At 41.3% G+C, this 23568-nt stretch overlaps 2 long non-coding RNA genes across 2 annotated transcripts in view; both read right to left on the bottom strand.

Moving 5' to 3' along the window:
- Window positions 1-3477: 3477 nt before the first annotated feature.
- The window catches only part of LOC146666852 (uncharacterized), a 35306-nt gene continuing 15215 nt past the window's right edge, over window positions 3478-23568 (bottom strand). Inside the window, exon 2 of the long non-coding RNA XR_014912468.1 lies at window positions 3478-3864. This is a non-coding gene — a long non-coding RNA (uncharacterized LOC146666852). The remainder of the gene's footprint in view (window positions 3865-23568) is intronic.
- LOC146666853 (uncharacterized) lies at window positions 4058-7285 on the bottom strand. The gene is made up of 3 exons (XR_014912467.1): window positions 7189-7285; window positions 5929-6063; window positions 4058-4645 (listed from the first exon to the last, which is right to left on the bottom strand). It is a non-coding gene; the product is annotated as an uncharacterized LOC146666853 (long non-coding RNA).

Here is a 23568-nt window from a genome sequence, read left to right as displayed (position 1 = left end):
ATGCATATTTTAAATTAAATTTAGCTTTGCAGGCTCAGTGTTAAAGTTAAAAGGAAAAGATGACTCTATTTATTACTTCTAGTCAGTAAATATCATTCAGTAATATTTACGCTGTGAGACATCGGCTGAAGTTGAACGAGGATCGGGCTGCACTTTTGTGTAATACTAATTCATACCACAAGATGGCACAGAAAGTCAATGTAGCACTTCCATCCATCCGTTTATAGACGTAGGTCACAGAGTGAGGGGGTTGGACAGGAGAGGGCCTCTCCCAGCTGTAGAATCACTGTTTAAGCACGGACACATGCAAACACAGGTTAGACAAAATACGGCATGTCCTATTACGCTAAGCCTTTCTGGTGAACGTTGCACTCTGGTGTCTGAAGGTTCTCAGTCATCCAGGGCATGGTAGTCTAAGGAAGACGAGAAGCTTCTTTAGTTCTAAGAGTCAAATGGTACTGGGACTCTCCACCATTTGACTCTTAGAACTAAAGAAGCTTCTCGGAGGTGAAACATCTTCAACAAGTCAAAGAAGTCCAGACGCTTTTCTTTCCAAGCTCCTTAGACCCCTGGTGGTCAAACATCTTTATAGCAGGTAACTACAGAAGTCCCATAAAACATTTCTAAAATGATAAGTAAGGGGGCTCAAAGTAGATATGTTAAGTCATTATTTGCGAATCAAACGTTTAAAACTCTAAATGATGAAGTCAGATGTTCAAAAGGAAAATGTGTGTTGCTGTGCAGCTCAGTCTAAACCTTTTGACCATCAGCCGTAGCGTTGTTTACTGCCGGCCTGCTGTCGTTTGTTTGGCCTTTGCTCTTCGTCTATGTATTCCCCTCTCGTTCTCCTCTGGATTGATTCCTTTGTGCTCCGTGTCATCCCGCGGGGGATAAATGATGTTGTTTGCCCCTCCGACAGCCAATCAATACCTCATTTTGTTTCATTTTCAGATGCTGCGTGTGCAAACGTGCACCTCTGTTTATGTTTGCTTATGTATTTGCCAGAAAGCTCTCATTGAGTCGGTGGCTAATTGCTCTGCTGATTAGGACTTCATCCTCATACTGGCTGTGTTGATTTAAACAATCCAATATGCGTGTGCTTGTATGGGCGTCTTGAGCGCCCGTGCCTTTTTTTCTGTGGGAACAGTTGGCACAAGCCGCAGCACAGCACAGTGAGCAGGGCTGAGCGGGTGTTACGCTGGAATAATGATAACAAAGAGCCACCTGTCAGAGCCGGGGCTCTTTCAAAATGTCATTTCACACTGAATGGGTAATCAGGTCGGTGGCGTGTGAATTGGAAGGCTGCGGAATTACAGGCTTCTCAAACTTTTTAATGTCAAGTATACTCTCAGAGAGGCAAGGCGGGCACGCGTGGGGGAAATAATATGGTGTGGGACACCTGTCTGAGGGAGGGGGACTTTAGAGTTATTAGATTTAGTGAGGCACAGAGGTGTGTGTGTGTGTGTGTGTGTGTGTGTGTGTGTGTGTGTGTGTGTGTGTGTGTGTGTTGGTGAATAATGAACGATGCAGCCCAAATGCCAACCAATCAACCATAGTTGGGCTCAATAAAAAATCACTTTGAAAGTGATGTTGTTTGCTTTCTCCCCGAGCTTTTTATCAATCTGTCATTATTAGTAAGAGGCTCCTGGAGCAGGAGTTGGTAACCTTTACTTAACGAGAGCCATTACCGAGCAACATTCGACCACAAACATCTGAATGGAGCTGCAAAACATTTGAGCTTTCTAATAAGGTGACACAGTAAACAGAAAGTTTCTGTGTGTAAATAAGGTTTTATATATCAGACAATAATTAAAGTAATCTGGTCCTCAGCAGTGTTGGTCAAGTTACTTGAAAAAAGTAATCAGTAACTAATTACTGATTACTTCCCCAAAAAAGTAATCCCGTTACTTTACTGATTATTTATTTTCAAAAGTAATTAATTACTTAGTTACTTAGTTACTTTTTAAAAACACGATTTACAACCTGAAAATTATCTGCAACATTCTCTGACTGGAAGAAATTAGTTTAACATTTAAACCTATTTTCTGCACATTCCAGCACATAAAATAAATTTTTTTTGTGTTTACACTCAGTCTTTCAAATAGATGCAAGTAAAACACAGCAGAAAATAAATAAAGTCAAAGACTCAGCGGTCCTGTTGCTCTATTTTCACCTGTAAAGCAGGAGTGGGGCAGGCGGAGGTTTAACCTGGTGCAGGTGTGGTCAGTGGAAGAATCCGCGAGTTTCTCTGTGTTTCCCATCACGTCGTAGCTACTCGGTGCTTGCTCGCAAGTTTAGGGGTTTTTTTTCGCTGTAAAAAGAAGTTTTCTTCCCACGCACAGCGGACACTAATGTTTTTGTCACTTTTTATGGAATCAAACTCAAAGTAAGGTCAGTACTTCCACTCTTTAAACGCTGCACGCTCATACTCTCTCTGCACTCGATATATGATCCACTGTTGATCTGCACACAGCTGTTGTCACGAACGTCGCACTCGCTTACGTCACTGTCATGAGACATTCTCTTTTTTTTTTTTTTCTGCCTGTCCCATTTGGTTCTTTAGCCATCAGAATTGTTGTCTGAAGACCAACAAGGATACCCAATGGATTTACTTTGCCAAATGGATCATCGTGGCATTGCCGTATTGGTCCATTTGGTCGATCTTTGTTTTTATTATTTATTATATTTTATTTTCAGATGTTACAGACGGGACAGACATGAGTGAGGGATAGGAAAGGGAGAAAGAAAGAGGAAGGAAAGGAAAAACAGAAGGGGGGAGGGACAGTGAGAAAGGGGGGGGGAGAAAAAAAATAAAAATCTCCTGGATCACCTGTTGAGAGAAGAATAGAAAACAAGCAAAAAAGACAAAAAAACAAACAAAGCATAATACTAAACACAACACCATCGCATTAATCTAGCTAAGTGTACACTGTAAAAAAATATTCCGTAGAAAAACAGAAAATGTCCTGGTAATTTTCTGCCAGTACATTTTCTGTTTTTTTACGGAGGTTTGACGGACCTTTCTGTAAATGATAAAACGGAAAATTCTGTAGATTTACAGTATACTCTCTGTACTATTTACGGACATTTCCTTCAGCTATAAAACAGAAAATTCCGTTTATTCACAGTATATTTTCTGTATCATTAACTGATATTTTCCGTTAATAGAAAAATTGAAATTTCTGTTTATATTACTATTTCCAAGCACTTCTTTTCACTGTAACTCATTAAATATAGTTCTTTATATCCTTAAACGTACATTTCTATGCAATTACAACCTAGTACACCATGTACTCAAAAATTCATAAATTAAAACTTAAATTAATTTGTGCTTCGTACACAACAACATTGGTACAATTAATGTTAAATATTCTTTTATTCTCCTTAACTCAAACACTATACTTAAATATAATGACAGCATCCATCTTGTCATAAAACTACTAAACAGCTGATACATGAACAAAATAACTCACAAGCTTTCAAATTTGAGCATTTTTATTTCCTTGAAATCAGGTTGCCCTCATGTAAATGTGTTTATTTACATTCATTCAAGTGGCTACCAAGTGTTTTCTTCAAACAGGACACCTGACAAACAAAAAATGTCATATTTAACGACATGTTCACATTTAATAATATCCAGAGTACCTTTTAGTTAGAATCACTGCCTTGTGGTAGTTTTGCCTCAGCCAAATGGTTAAGGTGTGGTTTACATCCATCTCTGTCCACTTATGATACAGTATACACATGTAGTCAGTTATAGCCAAACACCTTTGATTAGTGAATTGCATTCACTTCATTAATGAAGTGAATGTAATTCACATTTGTGTGAACATTTGTCTGAGATTAACTCTTTGGGCTCTTTACCTTACAATATAACATACTTGAGTCAAAATTTGTTGACTGTTTAAGTGGTGCCACATGAATACTACTGAACAGATCTAAAGAAGATGTTCCTGAACTTTGGGCTTATTCGAACAGGACTGATGGATAACCACAGGACTTTTCCCCATATGATAGCTACAACACATAATACATTAAGACAGATTACTGTCCCAAACTTAAAGATAAAAGTGTATTTACGGGACTTGTTTTGTCAGTGAGGAGCAAAGTATAATTAGAAGTGCTTGTTCTGATGAAAAGTTAAACTGTAAACAGCAGCATAGTGAATAAGGATCTGTGTCCACGAATCCTCAGCAGTGACAACACTTAAACATCATAGTTCAAAATCCTTAATGCACACCTTTTTCTCCACGGTGTTCAAATTCTCTAAGCTGGTTAAGTAGAGGAAAAAGTCTGACATATTTCATGACCATTAAATGTTAGACAAGGCTCTGAAAACGAGGTTACAGTTACAAACAAAAACCTCTGCTTGTGCGCACAGACCCTAAATCACAACAAATAAGACAATAGTAAGACAAATTACTACAAAGTCTTGTTACCGCTCTTCATATAACAGTGTGACAAAGTCCTGAATGCAGCCTGCATGTTAGTACATCAAGGTCCATCTGAGCTTTAAGTAAAATACACTCAGCTTTTCCTTGGATTTTAAGAGTTGCTCAGTTCATACAGGAACTGCAGCAGTCGGAGTTAACGTGTCGCTGTGTTGCTCCTCCGTGTCAGCCATTGAGACTAGTCGCAATTTATTCTGAGGAAAAAAAGAGAAACAACAAGACATTTTTAAAAAGTTTGTATTTTTATAATTTTTTTTTACCTAGAGCATAAACAACATAAACAAAAAAAGGATTAGGGCTGTGCGATATGACGATATATATCAGATTACGATATAAAAATGTCTATCGTTTCATATTATACACTATTCTTTGTTTTGTGGTGTTGCAAAATAAACTGTTTACGGCAATATTTTTTTCATGGTTTTGATGGTCACTGTAGTTGCTATATTATTTCTTAAAGTTCTCTCCTTCTCTTATACTTAAAATAACCACACTATGGACGGACAAGTGACTGTTTTTACGCGTACTTTCGTTACCAACAGTGAGGATAAAACCATCGTGTGGCTCCGCCGTCCGCTTGTTTATTTTCCACATAAACCTTTCACAATAAAGCTCAAGTTTCTGTTGAGACTTTTCAAACTAAACTGAAATGATATACATTATTCTCAAACATAAAATTTCAGAATATGCATCAAACAAATGACCTCAAATAAAAACATCAAGTAACTATAAATGGCGCTTACAGTCACCACGCAGACGAAGGCACAGAGAATACCAGCATGGCCAGCAAGGATGAGGCAGAACCAGAAGGACCAGTCAAAAGAAATCGAGGACCTTATTGTTAAATGAGGGGCTACCTCTGTAGCATGGACATGGTTTGGTTATGAAAAGTCTGACACGCCCCAGAAAACTGTACTATGCAAATTATGCCACAAACTGGTCCCCACCACCACTCGAACACGACAAACCTCTTTAACCACCTACACAAGAATCACATGAAAGAGTTTCGAGAGAGTTTACGAATGAAAAGCAAAAAAGAGTCGTCAGGTGCTCAAAATAATCCTTAGACTCAAACGTTAGAACAGGCTTTTCCTTGCAGCACGCCGTCTAATAAATACTCAGAAAGAAAATGGCAGCCATTTAAACTCATGTCTAAAAATGTATAGTTTCATGCATCGGTCAAAACACTCGACTCCAGGTACACGACGCCCAACTGAAAACATTTCACATAAGTCGAGTTGCCCGAGAATCACAGAATTTACAGAAAATGCACTATTTTGTGATATATATCGTTATCAGGAGAGATACGTCTTATATTGGGATATGAGACTTTGGTCATATCACGCAGCCCTACAAAGGATTATAATTCACGTAGAGTTGCATACACATAACACCATTCTGTTGCAACAAAAGCAGTTTATAATTAAAGTAACATACATACCTTGAAAAACTAAATCAACCACAACATTAAACTCACCTTGTGTTTGTAGAGAAGGTGATCAGGGTTTTTCTTCATTTCCTGAGACCAGCTGCTCTGGATCATCACCAGCTTGTATCTTCATCTTTTTTTTCACTCGGGGAAGTCTTTCCTTTTCTTGGCCATTGCTCTGCACTGGAAAACCAAAGTGTGTGATCAAAGGTGAAATAAGGGATATTTTTCCACTGCAGGACTTAAAGTGCTTCAAGTAGTGATAGCTGTTGATCCATTTCTCAAATAATCTGTAAGGATCTGGATTTTTAAGAAAGATACAAATATCTCTGCTTATATTTGGCTAAAAGCTTGATATAGACAAGGCATATAGAGCCCCTGCACACCAGCACTGCGCTTACATTATAGTTCAATCAAGAAATAGTTATTATTGATTTATTATTGAATTTTTTTAGTAATAATTTTTAGTATTTAATCACATTAGCACAGTGGGGTGACAAAAATATTCCACATACAAGAAATGCTGCTCAGCATTTCATAAATTACATTTTCAACAAATGTTGGAGTAAAAACACAGTTACAGGGAAAATGTGTCTGTCTGTAAATATTAACTAAACATTTCTATGTGCTACAAAATAGACATACTGTAATTGTAAATGTGCTGAGGTGAAACTATACTTTCAATAATTTTACCACTACAGTCTGTTAACCACCGAAATAATCTATGCTGGTCAGCTAGCTAAAAGTCTTTACTTTAGCAGCCCAAATCAGAGGCTAACATTAGCATTTGCTAGCGTCAGCCAGGAAGGTCTGAGGCTTAAACTAGGGTTAGTGTAACTTTGCCTGAAACCCTTTAAAGTATACAGTAGAGCCAACTGTAAAACACAGGTATTGATACAGTACTTATTAGAGTCCTAGAATAATTTCTAGAACCATGAAGTTCTCACTTTCCCAGTTATCCACATCGCTGACTTTCGCTAATTAGCTAGTTAGCAGTCACAGCTGTGTAATACCCAGAGAGACACAGACAGCTAACTATAATATTTATGAAAACTGGTTCAGCCACTGAAGGGCAAAACTGGTGGTATCACAGTAAAAATTATTTTAACATTAATTAAAATAAAGCTTAAGTCATGTTAAACCTAAATAACAATTATTTTAAAAAATGAGTCAGCAAAATATTCCTGACTTGTCTGGAGACAGCCGAAACCAGTTAACAAATAAATTAACAATTCTTTCTAAATAAAAACACGGAGTCTTTTGAAAAACATTATTTTAATAAAACGAAACATGAGTTTTAATACTTACCACAGAAATTTGAAGGCAGTTTCTCCAACTTCAGAATCCAAAATCCAGATGAAGCCTGAAAGAAGCCTAATGGCTGCTCTTGCGCTTACTTTTTCCCACAATGCATTGCAGTAGTTGAGAAATACAGAAAAATACCTGTAAATGACTAATACGGAAAATTCCTTCACGTTTATACAGTAGATTGTACTGTATTTTTACGGATTTTTTTTACAGTGTAAACAGCAGTAAATACTAAATATTCAATGTTGTTGGGCAGCACGCAGGACAGATGTGCTTCGAGGTAGCAGCCAAGAAAGGTGTAATTTGGGTCTACGAGCAGTGAACACCCGTGTGCATACCTGTGTGGATCAGCGCGCTTGTATTCCAAAGGTTTCTCCATGTAACGATCTGCTAGGGAGTGTGGGGGGGGCCACAGCCCCGTCCTCCAGGGTGTGAAGCAGGTATGGAGGAGATCAAAACTCCAGACATCCAGAGGCCCCCAGAACACAAGAGACCAAGGAAGACCAACAGAGGGGCAGCCGCGCCACTGTCCCAGAAAGAGCTGAGGAGAGTCCCAGATGAGGGCTCACTCAGCAGCCGCGGAGCAGAAGCCAGGGGGAGTTGCAATGAGCTCCGCCGGCCGCCAGCTGTGCCTGAGTGACCGAGCCCCAGGCCGAGAGGCCGGGGGCACCCCACCTCCGAAGTGGCCCGAGCGAGCCCCAGGCTCCAGGCCCCGATAAGCGGCCGCCAAGGAGTGAGCCGGTGTGTACCTGGACGCCCATCCCCAGACACAAAGAACCACCAACACACTGACACCTGAGGGAGTCCGCCACTGGCAGGGGAAGTGGTGGTGGGTGGAGATAGGCCTCCAAACCTTGGAGGGCCTGAGGTGTCCCCACAGAGGTGGCGTCTGACACCCAACCTGACATATAGACACAGACATACAGGCACACACAGACACAAACATCCATTCCCACCCTCATGCTCTCATATGCACTTACTCCACACTCAACCAACGTGGAGACAGACATAAAGAGACGCTGTACACACGATCACACTCCCCAAGCATACTCTACAAACCGGGTCTAGGTACCCTTGCCCCTGGAGGGGGGAACTGCACCCAGACCCAGGTGGTGTTACCCTTTTCCCTGCGGTGGGGAGAGGCAGACCACCCCGACTCCGTAGCAGCAGGGAGGCCCCACACTCCAGACCGCAGTCGGACGGCCAACTCCTCCTAGCCCTCCCGCTCCAGCAGGTCGCAGAGAACGGGGGTGAGAGAAGACTCCAAACCTCCCTCCACCCGTTCATTGTAGTGTTGATGCATGTGTGTTCTAAGGTGCAATTAAAACCCAGGAGGGCATGGAGCTACCTGCCAAGGAGCAGCAGGTAAGCGCATAGTCCCTCCTGATAGCCCTCAATGTCTAAGTGTGTTTAAAATTGAGAGGTGGGCAACGACGCCAGGGGTGAGGTGTACACCCTGATGGTAATTTGGACTCCGTGATTGTGCCCACCCCCGAGATCCTATATGTATGTGTAATGAGAGTGTGAATAATGTGAATGTCTAAGTTGTGGGATAAAATTGAGGCAGAGGCAGCCAGAAGGGGACAGAGGGGGGGTAGCCTCCTCTGCACCCTGGTGACATACCCCTACTCCAAGGCCCTGCATGTGTGGGTGGTTGTGGTGGAGCGGGAAGAGGGAGGCAGCTGGAGATGGGGAGGGAAGGAAGGGAGGGGCAGTTGACCTTAACTCCCACCATGCTGTCAGAGAAAAGCTGATGTTGATACTTTTAAAGCATTCATGTCTTTTGATGTTTGAGCTAATAAATGGTAGGTCTGAAATCTCTAGATCCTTGCATAGTGCCTGTTCAACATCTAGCCAGGGCTCAACTAAGAAGGTATGTTTTAACCATTCTGAGATGAACTGAAGCCTGTTGGCTAAGAAGTATTGGTGAAAATTAGGCAGATCTAATCCTCCTCTATCCTTGGTTCTTTGTAGCGTTTTTAAGCTGATACGCGGGGGTTCATCTTTCCAAAGGAATTTGGAAATATATGAATCCAGAGATCTGAACCAAGCTTGTGATGGTTTGTTAGGGATCATCAAAAATAAGTAATTTATTTTTGGCAAGATCATCATTTTTATAGTGGCGACCCTTCCCATGAGTGATATGGGTAAAGATCTCCATCTAGTCAGATTGCCTTCTACTTTCTTTAGAAGTGGGATGTGGTTTAATTTAGTTAAGTCTGAAAGCTTAGGAGAGACATTAATACCTAAATATTTAATATTTCCGGATTGCAGTGGGGCAGAGGAAGAATTATGGAAGGAGCAGTTAATGGGGAGAACTGTAGATTTTGGCCAGTTAATTGAATAATCTGAAACTCTTGAAAACCAGTTTATTAAAATAATTACCTCAGAGAGGTTGGTTTGTGTGTTTTGCAGAAAAATCAACACATCATCCGCATAGAGACTGATTTTATGTTCTATGTTCTTACATTTTATGCCCTTAATTGTTGTAGCCTGTCTAAATGCTGCTCCTAGAGGTTCGATAAAAATTGCAAACAGTGAAGGGGAGAGTGGGCATCCCTGTCTGGTGCCCCTCAGGAGACAGAAGCTGGAGGATGTCTGGTCATTTGTTCTGATACGAGCTGTTGGGGAATTGTATAATATTCTTATCCAGTTTATGAAAGAGTTTCCAAAACCAAATTTGTGTAAAGTTGCGAATAAAAATTTCCAGTTAACTCTGTCAAATGCTTTTTCTGCATCTAGAGATAATATTATGGTTTCGATGTTTTTATCGTATGAGTAGTCTATTAAATTAAGTAATCTACGAGTGTTTGTTGAGGAGTGGCGAACTTTTATGAAACCAGTTTGGTCAGGATGAATTAAGAGGGGGGTTATTTTCTCTAATCTCTTTGAGAGAGCTTAGCAGATTATTTTAAGGTCTACATTTAAAAGAGAAATTGGACGATAGCTTGAGGGAAATAAAGGGTCTTTGCCTGGTTTTAGCAGGAGACTAATGTTGGCAGAATTCATATTTGGTGGTAGTCTGCCATTTTCCTCGATTTCCTTCAACATTCTGTGGAATACTGGTGCCAGAATTGTCCAGAATTCTTTGTAGAATTCTGCAGGGAAGCCGTCTGGACCTGGAGCCTTATTATTGGGCATACTTATCAGGGCTTCCTGGAGTTCACTTGGCGTCAGTGGCGAATCCAGTTCCATTGCTTGACTGTCTAGTAATTTTGGAAGAGTTACGTTGTCAAGAGACATTCTCGCAAAAAAAATCACGGTTTTAGTAACGCAGTAACGCAGCGTTCCTATGGGAAAGTAACGGTTATCTAATTACCGTTTTTGCAATAGTAATCCCTTACTTTACTCGTTACCTGAAAAAAGTGATCAGATTACAGTAACGCATGCCCATCTCTGGTCCTCAGCAGGTCTTAAAATGAAGTAAATGCAATCTCAGAGTAATTTTCTCATCCAAATAATTTAAGAAAATGGAGAAGCAGCCTAAAAGTCCAGTCTTTCTGCTTCAATAAGAATTAAGAGCAAGAATAGCAGCCGATGCTGCGATCACATACATTTGATTAACTGGTCACCAGCAAGTGTGAGCGCCTCTGTAGAAGCAGGTCTGCATGTCTGGAGCTTCCAGGTGTGTGTGAACACAACGCCAGCGAGGAAAGGCATCAGCAATGAACTTTAAGCTCCATCTCAGACTCTACAAGCCCCAGTTTGCATGTTAAAGGTGAAAGTGCATGACAGCACACTTAGAACAGACTGAATGTGTGTTTGTTTAAAAGGGTTATCAGGAGAAAAGACTCTCTAAAAAACAAACATGGCAGCACAGCGTAGGTTTGCAAAGCTGCATCTGAACAAAGCTCCACACTCCTGGAACAGACGAGACCACAGTGGAGATGTTCGTCCATCACGCACAGCAGCACGTCTGGAGGAAACAAACACCTCATACAGCCATCAACACGGTGGAGGAGGGACGATGATCTGAGTGGACCATGAGCTTCTCTGTAGAGTCAGTGTGAGGCCGTGTGTCCCACAGCTGAAGCTCAGACCAAACCGGGTCAAGTGCTGTTTTAAGACCTGGTGTGGGATAGTTATGGTTAATTATTTATTATGTCCTTATTGGCAAAATCTTAGAAATGTCTCAATAAACGAAACAATCCTATTAGCCTTTACTGTCATGGTCCTGGATTTCAGACCCAGAGGTTTTGGTTTGTGGAGTGAATTCTTGTTCTATTTGGTTAATATTTACCCGTCAGTCATAAAAGGCTGACGGGGCATTACTGCCACCCTGCCAGGCACACGGTGGACACCTGAGGCTGTGAATGCGATAACGCAAGAAGGAGTCACCCAGGATTTTCAAACTGATACCACAGGTCCATCTACTGCTACTTCCACTTAAATAATGGCATCCGTGTAGTATTGATACTCAATATGCAAAATTAGTTACATCAAATTGTTGTATTATTTGTGTGTGTATCACTAATCTCAGTGCTGGAGGTGACTGAGCAATTTTTTCTATAAGATAACTACAAAATAAACAAATCAAAGCTATTTCGATCAAATTTGCTTCTATGTTATAGTATATTACAAATGGAAGTAGAATAAATTACGCTGCTATTCTGTATTTTTAATTTATGCTTTGTTGTGTTATTCTAAATAACAATAATACACACAGCCTTCCAGCACTCTCCTGTCCGCTCTCCAGATCTCCTGTCCAGGAAACAAAGCAGTAACGCCTTAGAACCGCTGTGGGATCTTTTCACTCTCACCTTGGCCACTCCCACCGTCCTGTAGTTCCTCTCTTATCTTCACTCAGTCTAATTATTGCTGCTTTCAATCAAAATGTTGAAACTGCAGTGGGTTTCCTGCTTCTGCCTTCTGAGTCCAACTATATGGGTCGCACATGGGCAAATGCAAGTCAGACCCTGAAAACATGTCTATGTGGGCCCCATATTATGTTAAGTTAATATGGGCACATATTTTACGTGGGCTCAAAATTGTTTAGTATGGGACCCACTTGGGTTTCTCACATGAAAGCCATATGGGCAAAACCAAGTGGAAACATATAGTAGGTCCTGGCTGGGTCAAACATGGGAAACACTTCACTTGGTCCAAAATGGGAAACACACGTTGGACCCACTTGGGTTTTTCACCTGGGTTAGACATGGGCAAACACAGTCATTTAAAGAAAAGCATTTGCTGTGTGCCCCAGGTGGGGCAAAGTGAGGTAATCAGTATATATTTTTGGTACTGATGACATACAGTGGGGCAAAAAAGTATTTAGTCAGCCACCGATTGTGCAAGTTCCCCCACTTAAAATGATGACAGAGGTCAGTAATTTGCACCAGAGGTACACTTCAACTGTGAGAGACAGAATGTGAAAAATAAATCCATGAATTCACATGGTAGGATTTGTAAAGAATTTATTCGTAAATCAGGGTGGAAAATAAGTATTTGGTCAATAACAAAAATACAACTCAATACTTTGTAACATAACCTTTGTTGGCAATAACAGAGCTCAAACGTTTACTATAGGTCTTTACCAGGTTTGCACACACAGTAGCTGGTATTTTGGCCCATTCCTCCATGCAGATCTTCTCGAGAGCAGTGATGTTTTGGGGCTGTCGCCGAGCAACACGGACTTTCAACTCCCGCCACAGATTTTCTATGGGGTTGAGGTCTGGAGACTGGCTAGGCCACTCCAGGACTTTCAAATGCTTCTTACGGAGCCACTCCTTTGTTGCCCGGGCAGTGTGTTTTGGATCATTGTCATGTTGGAAGACCCAGCCTCGTTTCATCTTCAAAGTTCTCACTGATGGAAGGAGGTTTTGGCTCAAAATCTCACGATACATGGCCCCATTCATTCTGTCCTTAACACGGATCAGTCGTCCTGTCCCCTTGGCAGAAAAACAGCCCCATAGCATGATGTTTCCACCCCCATGCTTCACAGTAGGTATGGTGTTCTTGGGATGCAACTCAGTATTCTTCTTCCTCCAAACACGACGAGTTGAGTTTATACCAAAAAGTTCTACTTTGGTTTCATCTGACCACATGACATTCTCCCAATCCTCTGCTGTATCATCCATGTGCTCTCTGGCAAACTTCAGACGGGCCTGGACATGCACTGGCTTCAGCAGCGGAACACGTCTGGCACTGCGGGATTTGATTCCCTGCCGTTGTAGTGTGTTACTGATGGTGACCTTTGTTACTTTGGTCCCAGCTCTCTGCAGGTCATTCACCAGGTCCCCCCGTGTGGTTCTGGGATCTTTGCTCACCGTTCTCATGATCATTTTGACCCCACGGGATGAGATCTTGCGTGGAGCCCCAGATCGAGGGAGATTATCAGTGGTCTTGTATGTCTTCCATTTTCTGATGATTGCTCCCACAGTTGATTTTTTCACACCAAGCTGCTTGCCTATTGTAGATTCCCTCTTCCCAGTCTGGTGCAGGTCTACAATACTTTTCCTGGTGTCCTTCGAAAGCTCTTTGGTCTTGGCCATGGCGGAGTTTGGAGTCTGACTGTTTGAGGCTGTGGACAGGTGTCTTTTATACAGATGATGAGTTCAAACAGGTGCCATTCATACAGGTAACGAGTGGGGGACAGAAAAGCTTCTTACAGGAGACGTTACAGGTCTGTGAGAGCCAGAGATTTTCCTTGTTTGAGGTGACCAAATACTTATTTTCCACCCTGATTTACGAATAAATTCTTTACAAATCCTACCATGTGGATTCATGGATTTTTTTTTCACATTCTGTCTCTCACAGTTGAAGTGTACCTCTGGTGCAAATTACTGACCTCTGTCATCATTTTAAGTGGGGGAACTTGCACAATCGGTGGCTGACTAAATACTTTTTTGCCCCACTGTATATACATTGCGATTGTGCTCATTCGGAGTTGTTGCTTGGTCTACAGAGGGTCTTAAGCTTTGTTTGGCGCGATGTCCAGACAATCTATTGTGTAAGAGACTTAGAGCATAGAAGGCCGCACACGCTTACAAACACATAGAATCCATAAACCTGTCAGGCCAAAGGCCTGAAATTCATTTAGCTTATAACTGAAGTTGAGCTTGCCTAGCAACAAGTGATAGAAAAGAGGAACTGAATAGGAGTTTTGCTTGTAATGAAACTGTGTGACGTGTAAAGTACCGAAATAACACATGCAGCTCCACAGGTGTCTTATGTGTTGTTAATGCTAAAAGAGGAGAAACTTGTTGATATAATTCGTGCCATTAACAAAAGGGGCCACTGTATAAGCTAACTAGAGTTTATAGAGGAGCAAAATGAAATAAAAATGCTATATCAAGAACAGGTTATAACACAGGAAATGTGAGTTTTAAAATGAAGTTGGTGTTAACACACAGGAGTTGTTTCTAGGCAGCTTTTAGCTATGATGAAATTTACGCATGAGTAATTGCTTATATGCTTAAACCTAATTGATTAAAATGGTTGTTTTCTCTTTGATCTTTCAGTATAATAGGCGCTTCTAATGATTTGCTTGTGATCTATTGTGAAAGGTGACTTTTAGGTCAGAGTGGAGGCACTTGCAGCAGCGACAGTTTTGTGTACAGGATGTTGATGATCAGATAAGGGAGAAGATAATTAGGATCATGCTTTTGATTAAAGAGTCCCAAACGTGATAAGTTAGGGAGGCGTAGGAAAAGGTGTTTTGTTCCCTTTGGAGGTCTCGGCGACCACAGGGCTGGCAAGGATCCTGGAGGCCGGAGACCGAAGGGAGCCACAAGAGAGGGACCCAGAAAAAGGACAGACCACTGGAGATTCACAAGTGTAAGGGGTATCTCACCGGTATCGGTAAGTTCAGTGGTGAGGGAGGAGTGCTGATTGAGCTCAGCTCGCACTCTCATTCTCTCCAGCCACTGGCCAACTTTAGGCTCACTGATACCTTGGGTGTGACCACCTCAAACATGAAATGTTCTCAGGTGGAAACTGGCGTCTTACTACTGGCAACAGCTCTTCCCCCTTCTCGATTCAGAGATGGTCAGCATCCTGACAGCCCGATGGACGAAGCTGTCTCTCAGTCTGCGTCTTCTGGCCCGGAGGCTCTTCAGTATCCTTCCTGATGGCAGCAAACTGATAATAAGCCCCTGCCTCTAAAAGCTCTGTGGTTACTTTGTATCAATGCCTGATCTGATTTTTCCCACAGCAGCCACTAGGTGGCAGTGACTACACGCTGCTCAACTATGCATTCACCTTGTGCAGGAGGTCTATCGGCGGTGAGCTGAATTATTCACTGTCCAGACCATTGCTCTATTATTAAAGTCTGATTTCAGCTTTTGCATTGTTTGTTGGGCCACATGAGAGTGAGCCCATTTTCCCTCCTTTTGTGTCTTCTAACAGCTAAAACTGGCTGTTTAGGTTAAGTTTCCGTAACACGTTACATATATGTACATAATGTCAGCAAATCTTTTTTCAAGGCAGATTTTCTGGCGTGTTGTAAAAACAGCAGAGGCTGGGGCAAAATTTCCTTACAATAATTTAGTCCCATTCACAGTCTGTGGCAGTGGCAGTTACCATCAGCGCGCACAGCCAGCTCTGCTAAATGAAATGCAGTACTAAATTACACCTGTGCTTTTCCTGCAAAGATAGAAGCACACCGAGGCGGCTGAATCAAATACCGTAGCAGCACAGCACAGAAAGCCAGTCTGAAGAAACACAATGAGGGCCTGTGGCCATAACTTTGAAGATAAAGCTCCGATTTGATTTGCTCAGACTGTGAGGACAGCAGGTTTCATCTACCACCGCATCCCCTGCAAACATGTTTGGGAGAGGTTTTGTGCAGGTCTGTGGCTGAATCCGAAAGCTTCACCACAGCATGCAGGCGAGCTCAGCGTGTTCCTGGGAAAACAGAGGCTAGTGCACATACCCACAGCTCACAAAGTCCAGGGAAATCTTCAAATTAGGCTGACTTATAAACTATAAACATAGAAAACAAAGCTGAGCTTGAACATGAACAGAAAAAACCTCCATGGTCCAGTCAAGGCTCAATCACAGAGCTTTAATAACCAGCTTCATCAGTGAAACACCAGCTGTTTGCAGTATAGATCCAGAGGTTCACTTACTGCATTTGAACTGAGCTCATTAAGCAGTCTGCCTCTTGTCATTGAGCGAATCAAACCATGCTTACGATCTTGGCTGACTTTTCTCATCCAAGTAATCAACAATCACTTAGTGATAAAAGTGAGCAGAAAGATGTTCAGTGACTTTTAGTAACAACTCTAGTGTCCTTGAATGCTATTTAACATCTCACTCCACTCACTGTGGTTAAAGTATGAAGCCATTAGCAAAGACCTTGTGTCATGACAATAGCTGTGTAGTAATGGAGGAAAAATCTTATTTATTTACTTTTTAAAATCCTGTCTGAATAATCTGAACTGTTGTGCCAAACACATTTTACCAGAGCAGCTCTATGAATTCTCCACAGGCTCCTCTTCTTCATGTGTAAATTTTATATGCGTATTTCTTCGTTTCTATTCATGTTATTCCAGTTAGTACATTAAATGTGGTGGTGTGTGTGGTATACAGTATGACAACATCTAAGACAGGACAGGCACAGGTACAAAAATCTTCTAGTGGTGTGTGTGTGTGTGTGTGTGTACCTGTTTAGATATCTTTGTGAGGACCAACAATTGGCTTGGCTAATATACATGTGGGGACCCTTAAGGGGACAAAATGCCCGTCCCCGTGAGTTTGAAGCATTTCTAAAACTCAAAAAGTGGTTTTAGTGTCAGGGTCAGGGTTACAGTTAGGTTAGGGTCAGGGTTAGGCATACATGTTTAGGGTTAGGATAAGCGTCAATTAGATGTCCTCACTAAGATATGAAAGTGTGTGTGTGTCTTTGTTACAAAATGTATTTAAACATGAGGGAAGTCACAATAACGGCCCCCAGGAGCAAGAGGCAGACCGAGAAGGATCCAGGAGAACCGGGCCATTCACAGCCCCGCATGAGTACTGAAGACCGAAGTCCGCACATCTCAGCGATATCTCCGAGCCCGTCCCAGCAGGAGAAGGAGGGAGGGCCTAGTTGGGGCGCCCACGGCCAAAGGGTGGGAGTCCCAGAGGACCAGTGGAGACGGGCAGCTGACCCCATTAGAGGTCGGACCCTGATCTTGTCCCAGAGCTCCAGCAAGCTCCAGACCCAGGCTCAGCCACACACACTCGGCATTCTAATGGCACACAGAGACACACAAAGACACATGTGCACAAACCCTGACAGTGTACCAAATCCAGGTATTACTTGAATTGCTGAGCAACAGGTAACTGCAACTATGTCCAGTTTCCACACAAGCTCAATTTTCTAACAAGGGCTATGTTGCAAAAGAAGCTTTCTCTGAAAAGGAAAGAAAAACTTTGAAGAATTTGTTCAATTTTAAACTTCCACCATCTGTGGCATGAAATTTATATTCAGCAGAAAATGATGAAGACACAAAGGCTCATTAGCCTGTGTTCTCAGGGATCTTTTAGTCTTTCAGCACATCGCTTTACTCTGCAAATAATTAACCAGTGTGATTCAATGTCACACAAACAAAGTCTAAAAATGTGTGCCATTAGATTTGTGTAGGACATAAATTTGTAGATGGTATTTTTAAGACTGATGGAAGTTGCGTCGCCTGTGAGATTCATTTTGTAAACCTGGTTGTTTTTGTGGTTTTCAGGCCACCTTTTCAGTGTTGGCCTCTGATACCATGCAAAATAATTTATATTAGCATGAACTTATAGCTGTGGTTACATTCATCCTTCGCTCCTCCATTAGCAGCTTCACAGTAGCATTTCACACACGGGTGTCAAAAAAATAACTCTTTGAATGAACATAAAAAAATCATGGAAAGAATTTCCACGTAATTAAATTGCTTTATTTTAGCATTATGCAATTCTGTTATTCCAACTTCATGTACTTGAGTTGGACTAACGTGATTAATTAATGATGAATCAACTGTTTTACCACAGTTGTGTCCAACTTGTTTTAATTGATTTGATCCAACCCATGTGAATTACGTTAGTGCAACAAAAAATGCTTATTCGTAATAGAAATCAATTTATTAATCCATTTATTTTAAGTTCATTTAAAGAGTTATTTTTTGGAGTGTTCAACAAAGTCTAGAGTCTGGTTAACATAAAATGTTAATGGATTTATAATAACTTGCACTCCATCCGTCCTCTTATCTTTATTGGGTTGCAGTGAGGCTGGGACCTAACCCAGATGTGATAGGGTGGGAGTCAGAATACTGGGCAGGTCACCAGTCTATCACAGAGAGACAGACAACCATTTGCCCTCATGTTCACAGATATTTTAGAAACACCAATTAACTTAACCCTAATTACTGCATGACTTTAATTGTGGCAGGAAACCAGAGTACCCAGAGAGAACCCACTGCACACTTGGCAACAGTGCTAACCACTGTGCCACCGAGCTGTCAATCTAGACTTCAAAAAAATAGGGAAACCTTGATTACTATAGAATTTTAAAAACCACAATAAATAGCTGAGGCATAGTGTGTGTATGGTTGTCTGTCTCTTCTAACCCAGTGATTTTCCTGTGGTTTGAACTCTTGTGTGATCTTGTGAATTTTGTGAATCCAGGCAACTAACCACTCTTACTAGATTGTATCCTGTCATCTCAACAAGAATAAATTAAGTTGCTGGATTTCATGCAGATCCTACAGGATTTCATTACGTTCACCACAGAAACATGAAATTATTTTGTTCACATTACAAGTTTGAATTTTGTAAATTTAACAACCACCCAATTTCATTTTTTTGAGTATATGGTCAGGGGGCCACAACTGGCTCACCAAAGGCTCCAGTCTTACTATTAACTATGTTTGCATCAGTTTTATTGATAAAAATGTGAACCTGCCACAGCTGAATCCAGTGTCCCTGCACAGTCACCGCAGCTGGATGAATTTCACCTTCTTCCTTCCAGATGATGATGATTTCCTGTCCCAGATTTCTGCAAACAACATGGTTTTAAAAATGCCTTTTTTCCAGCCACCATCACTACGGTGCACAAATCATCGCTTTGCTCTCCTACGTGATTCTGTGTGAATTCTCTGTTTCAGAGCAATGAGTGATATCGCAATCTAAACACTTCTTATTACCAGTTTTAATTTACTTTTATGCAAATAAATACATTTATATAAATGTGTAACTGTACATAGTTGTGATTTCAGACTGAATTTCTGTGATTACTGGCCCACCTGTAATGCCTTCAAAGTACACCAGGGGGCCACAGTGAGCACTTTTGAAATCGCTGCTCTGTTGTTATTATTGATTTGTTTATTCCTTCAGTATTTTGTCTCATGCTTCCTTGTTGTGTGTACACCCGGGTCATTAAAACATCCTCCAGCTGCATGACTGTTTTGATCTGACAGACTGGTCCATTGTCGAACAGCTGGACCTGGAGACCTTCACTCAGTCTGTGCTTTTCTACATAAAATGTTGTGTAGAGAACGTGACAGTGAACAAAACCATCTGGGTTTTCCTAATTGAAAACCTTTGGATGATGAGTCCAGGTTTTCGTTTTTTTGGTTTCGAGTCTCGTAACTCAGCCTTCAGGCGGAGGGACAGTTCTCTGCGGGAAAGTAAAGGTAATCTAATTACCGTTTTTGCGATAGTAATCCCTTACTTTACCCGTTACTTGAAAAAAGTAATCGGATTGCAGTAATGTGTTAAAAGTAACGCGTTACTGCCCATCTCTGATGGTCACTGCATCACGTGTACCTCGTTGACTTCTAGTCCTAGAAATGTAAAATACATCAAAAAGAAAGCTTTCTTTAGCAATAAGTGACAACAGCGAGCTGAATCTCAAATTCACAGTGTCTGACGTGCTTTTCACATTGCTATTTGAAACATTTTGTCTGCATGTTAGTGGACATTAGCTGACAGTAAACATGTGCTGTTTAAACTGAGACGGCATTTTAAAACTAGACATAAATGTTGGATTTTTTTTCTCCACACATCTGCAGTTTGCCAGATGTGTTGGTGGTTTTTTTAGAGACACAAACAGCATCTCAAAGAAATGAAATGAACAAGAAAAGGAAAAGAAAAATAGCTCTTCTGTAAATATTCTGGCAAAAAGCCATCAAATTCCAGGAAGAAAAGCAGAGCTGCTCCCTGAGTCCTGACACAGCACACAGTGAAAAAGTGCTGCTGAGAAATAAAACTGCACCTAGCTGCCAAGAGTCGGGGTCAAAGCAGGAACTCCAGAAAGTGTGAGAGCAGTGGGGGGTGAAAAGTCTGTCTGAAAAGCAAATCCAGCACTGATTTAAGGATAAAGACACAATCACAGATATTTATTTTGTGCAGTGAGGACAGGCAGAAGGAGTCGTGGACAGCTTAGCTTTTGTATGGAAGGTGTCACTGCCTGAAACATGATTGGTTATACACGCATAAAAGTGTGTAACTCCTGTCACCGCCTCGGTTAAACTGAAACAATGCAGCCTTTATCGTGTGTTCACATTAACATTGCTATTGTAAAGAAATGTACGCAATATATATTTGTTTAAAGCTTAATGTTGATTTCTTCCATTGTGGTAACTCTTTTCTTTGTGTGTGTGTGTGTGCGTGTGTCAGCATTGTCAGTTTATTTTGTATGTCTGATTGCTTATGATGTAATATTAAGTTCTAGTGTTATTATTAGTATGTCTTAGGTTTTGTTTAGTTCAAGTTTCATCCGTGCTCCCATGTTTATGTGTCGTTTTGTTTCCTGTGTAAGTCTCTTGTCCTCTATGTATGATTTTTAGTTATGTCTGTGCCTCGTTTCCCTTCATCTGTTTCATGTTCCTCTCCTTGTTTATGTCTGCGTTTCCATGTCATATTGTCAAGCTCGTGTTGTCACAGTCTTCGTCTCATTTTGTTTCCTGTTTTATTTTGACAGTCTAGTGTTTCCATGTTCGGTGTGTTTTGTTTTGCTTTCACTGTGTTCTCCATGTGTTTCCTCTTCCCTCATTCCCCTTCTTTGCATTTAAGTCCTCCTTTGTTAAGGCTCAGGTCGTCTGTTGAGTTCTCGTCATGTTTCCGTGCGTCCGTGGTTTTTCTATGTTCAAGGTTTTGCTCTTTGTCTATTGTGTTTAGCTTTTAATTTTCCCAGTTTAGTTGTAGTTAGCTTTGCCTCAGTATACACCTGCCTTTTGTTTTGTACCTTTACCCAGCCACAAATAAACGGCTCCTCCTTAGTTGAATCAAAGTGGGTTTTTTGTGTGTCTGCAGTTGGGTCCTCCTCCTCACTCCACACAGTCTGCTTCAGCCAGACTGTGACAGTGTATCTACCAATAATAATAATAATAAAAAGAAAATTAATTACATGTCCAACTTTAGAGCAGCGTGTTTTTTATACATTATATAATTAAATCTGTATGTCCCAAAGGAAATAATTGTTATAAATGCTGCAGTATGTTCAGTTACTAAAAAGCAGCAGCCTGTGAGGTGGACAGATGCCCTCGCAGGAGAGTCAAAACTCTAATGTTGAGGTTTCATAATGCAGAGTTTAAATCAGTGAGTGACATCATGGAGATGAGGGCGAGCCTGAATGGTTTTATGTATGGTTGCTGACGGCATCGGCCATTTTACTGAGCAGTTAGCGTACGGTGAGTTGTTAAAGCTTTTCCTCAGAAAGTTGTTGCTGGTTTGAATTATGCAAAAATGTTAAAGCTGCAGTGTAGAAAGCTTAATGTTGAACTCAAAACTGAGCAGAGCTGCAATTTGATAAAAATGTAATTGTTGCCATTTGAACCATTTTGTCCGTGTTGTCTTCCTCACAGACTGAAATGAGTCTGCTCTTTTGAGACAGGCACATCTTAGCCAGCTGTCTAATGCTAAAACCGGTTGAATCTTGTATTTTTCAGCTCAGTATTTATTAAAGCATGAATGAATTCTAAATAAATCAATCTCTGCAGTGTATCCTTATACATAAATGACAGCACAGTTAGCGTGTCTGTCTCTTACTACTAAGAAGTGGAATAGATACACACCATATTCAGTCGTTAGTACTTACCAAGAATGAAAGGACGGAAAAATCATCAACCAGTGAAAGTCACTGATGACCAAGATGGAACCAAGTAGGGACCATTCCTGTTGGTTGTGTGTGGTAATTCACTGGAGAGAATATTAGGAGAACTTTAAATGTAATGATGTATCATATCATATCATGTTTTTTTTTAAAAATATGATTAAAGACTGAAAATGTGAAAGATTTGGTAGAGTCGTTGTATTCGATTCCCTTACAGCTATCTTGTGTTTTTTGTGTGAAATCAGCTCTGACAGCACGGAGGGGTCTTAGCTGACACATACATGTAATTGCAGGTGACTAGATGACAGGAACACTGAAGCAGTCGAACAGTGGCGTGATGAGTAACACTTCCTGGGCAAAGGACATCAAAAGCTGAAAGCTGAGTTCACCGCATGTCAGACCTGGACACCTGCTGACAGCACAGAGGGCCGAGGATCGACCTGGAGAAGGTAAGTGTTGTCAGCGGGCTGTCAAGACCAACGGATAAGAAAGGAACGAAGTCTGCTGCTTGTCAAATTTGTCATAGTTCTGTGATCATTTGACATTCGAAGCCTTCACTGCTGGGTGCTGATAGGGCACACACAGAAAACAGAGACAGATGTTATAAAGCATCACCAGCAAAGAAAGGTACAGAGCACTGACGCTCAGTGAATTCATTGTTGCTCTGATTAGCATGGCACAGTTCAATCGAGAAGAACACTGGGAATGAAATGTCACTGCTAGAGATGTCATATACCTCACTTCTGTAACCTGGAGGTGGAAGATAGGCTTAGGCCATTGAGGCTGTAGCTGCAGGCAGCCTGAAGAAACACACTGATGTGCAGTGCTGTGGCTGCAAGTCTCACCTTGGAAAATAGACAACTTATCAGAGCAGGTAATCTTAGATGATCCCAAAACATCATTGCTGCGTCTATATGGTGATGTAACACTATATAGTAGCAGTGTGTGCAGTGACTGGCCACACGGTTGTAAAAGCTGTAAAAGCTTTTTACCCCTGAAAGTGTTGTTGGTTTTCTTCTGGCTGTGCGTGGCCAGTTTGTTGGCTAGTTTCAGCTCCCTGTCCTTTTCTGTGTCTCTGCAAGTCCACTTCTGTCTGGGCCTCTCTTTGCCCCCAACTGGGAGTACATACACCACCAGTATTGACCTACCAGTGGCTGGTCCTGCCCACCCACCCCTGCCTCTTTTTTCACCATTTTTTCTCTTTTAATTTTCATTTGAATTAAAAGATCATAAAAATCTCATAATCTTATAAAAGCTGATTTTTCACGACATGGGCCTTTTATGAATAACTGCATTAATTGTTTGAGATTAGTTGACATGTAATTATTGAACCAAATAACTGTGATTGTTGATGTTAATGTATCCAA

The sequence above is a fragment of the Rhamphochromis longiceps genome, linkage group LG7 (genome assembly GCF_057381845.1).
Source record: "Rhamphochromis longiceps isolate RC_006_pf linkage group LG7, R_longiceps_female_GT1.1, whole genome shotgun sequence".
In the NCBI taxonomy this organism is placed as follows: Eukaryota; Metazoa; Chordata; class Actinopteri; order Cichliformes; family Cichlidae; genus Rhamphochromis; species Rhamphochromis longiceps.
Note: the sequence above shows the minus strand (reverse complement) of the source record. Positions and strands in the feature narration are given on the sequence as shown.